This window comes from Humulus lupulus, chromosome 5, assembly GCF_963169125.1.
Source record: "Humulus lupulus chromosome 5, drHumLupu1.1, whole genome shotgun sequence".
NCBI classification, from domain to species: domain Eukaryota; kingdom Viridiplantae; phylum Streptophyta; class Magnoliopsida; order Rosales; family Cannabaceae; genus Humulus; species Humulus lupulus.
This window is the reverse complement of record NC_084797.1, coordinates 211,762,202-211,764,617: the sequence shown is the minus strand read 5'-3', so window position 1 is coordinate 211,764,617 and position 2,416 is coordinate 211,762,202. Positions and strand designations below refer to the sequence as shown.

The 2,416-nt window shown below is 34.9% G+C and overlaps 1 non-coding gene across 1 annotated transcript; it reads left to right on the top strand.

Moving 5' to 3' along the window:
• Positions 1 to 862: 862 nt before the first annotated feature.
• Positions 863 to 969, top strand: LOC133780750 (small nucleolar RNA R71). The gene has a single exon (XR_009869568.1). It is a non-coding gene; the product is annotated as a small nucleolar RNA R71 (small nucleolar RNA).
• The last annotated feature ends 1,447 nt before the right edge of the window (positions 970 to 2,416 follow it).

Here is a 2,416-nt window from a genome sequence, read left to right as displayed (position 1 = left end):
TTGGTTGATGTCTAAACCTTATAATATAATAATATAATCCTTAATATCAGTCACATTAATCAAACCTTAGGTTATACTTAATATTCTTAAACTATAGGTTAAACTTAGAAAATCTATAAGTACTACTATGAGTGTCCAAATAACTCCCGGTCTGAACCAAAAATCCAAAGTAACAATGATAACACTAAACATACTATAATACTACTAAACAATTAGCTAAGTAAAGTTCTTGGACTCTACATGAATTAGTTCAGTGCATCAGGTTGTGCTTCAGTTTTCTTCATAGGTATTGGCTGTTGTGGTGGTCTATTTTGTGATTGATAAAACCCAAGAGGAGGTCGTGGATACAGAGGTTGATTCTCCTGAAACTATTGCTGACTACCCAGACCACTTGTCCAAGAAAAATTTGGGTGATTCTGCCACCCTAGATTGTAAGTCATGGAATATGGGTTGTTGGAAGGCCATGGGAAGTTCCCTATTGTTTGCACATGATCCATAGGCACGTTGTTAAAATCCCTCGTTATCCATTGTTCAAATAAATGAGGTCCCCCACATAACTCACATATGTCTTGCATCTGCATAACTAGAGCTTGAATACTGTTCTGCTGTAACTGTTTTGTCAATGTTGCCACTTCAGCTGACAATATCGAGATGGCATCCAATTCATGAACTCCATCCTTCTTCTTAGTGGTTTCTCTTTCTGATGGCCATTGATAGTTATTCATAGCCATTTCTTCCAACAGATCATAAGCCTCATTAGCGCTCTTACTCATGAACGTTCTTCCAGATGCTGCAGTAATGATTGTGCAAGTAGTACTGCACAAACCATTATAAAAAAATATGGACTAACATCCATTTCTCAATTCCATGGTGGGAGCATTTTCTTAACAACTCCTTAAACCTCTTCCACGCATCATACATCGACTCACCATCTCTTTGGTGAAAATTGTTGATTTCACCTCTATACCTTGCAGATAATGATGGTGGAAAAAATTTGGCCAAAAATTTCTGAGTGAGCTCCTCCCATGTTGTAATAGATTTGGCTTCCAAAGAAATAAGACAACTCTTTGCTCGGTCCCTTAATGAAAATGGAAACAACCTCAACCTTACTGCATCATTTGTCACTCCGTTCATCTTAAATGTGGCGCAGAGCTCTAGGAAATAAGTTCTGATCTTTTGTTGGTGATCCCCCAAACTGAACTGATTATTGTACCATTTGCATAATAGCAGGCTTAATTTCAAAATTATTAGCCTCAACCGCTGGAGGTCTAATGCATGATTGTGCCCCCATGAAATTAGGTAACACATAGTCCATCAAACTTCTTTGTATTGGTTGCTGAGTTGGTGCAACCCGTTCAACAACTCCTGCTCCTCTAACATTACCCGTTGCTATCCTAGCATTAATATTCTCAGCATTGTCATGGGAAATGTTATCAACCCCTCTGTTACCTCTGTTTTGAACCATTCTTTCTAACCTTTTTTATTTCTTCTACAGGTTTTCTCAATTTCAGGATCAACAGGCACCCTTGATTCAGACCCATGTCGTCGCATAAACTATGTGAATACCTGAAATCACAAATTGCGAAAAACCAAAATGTGAACAGTATAAAAGAAAAGCAACCAAATTAGAAATAAAATTAATTTCTTGATATTAGGAAAAATAGTCCCCGACAACGGCGCCAAAAATTTGTTACGAATTTTCTACACGCAAGTATACGCGTTCGTTTAACAAGTAATATAATGTAAGAAAGGTCGAACCCACAAGGGCTGTTACCAAGTACCAATCATTAATCCTAATATTCTATTTGGTTAACAATAATTTGATTATAAGAATTAAGTAAAACTATTGAAATGAGAACATAATTGCAAGAATAAAAGATAGCAAAAGAAATAGAATTCAATAATTAAATGAACTTGGGAAATTAACTTCATCTACCATCCACTTTATATTTCAGTAATACAAATTATACTATTCAATTCTCTCTTGTGATTGTAGGTCAATAAAAGTAACTTATATTCGTACTAGGATATACAAGTCTCAACCTTATGTAAATTTTCTACATTTCTGTGATAAATGAACATAAGACAGGCATTAAGTAAGACAACCCTAAAGCTACACACACCAAATAGGTACTCTCTTCCTATAATGAAATCTATGTCTATTCAATTACAACATAATCAATTCTCACTTCTCTGATTTCGAATCAAAATTATATAAATCATGTAATAGATGACCAGTCAATCACAAGCATTAAGCATAAATTTGAATAGATCACAAGATATAATAGAAATCATAAAACTTGCATTAATTCATAATAAAGTTTCAGGAGAGTCCATTAACGCCCTAGAAAAAGAGTTTAGTTCATGACAGAATTCATAATAACCATAGAAGAATTAAAGACCATCCAAATTACAA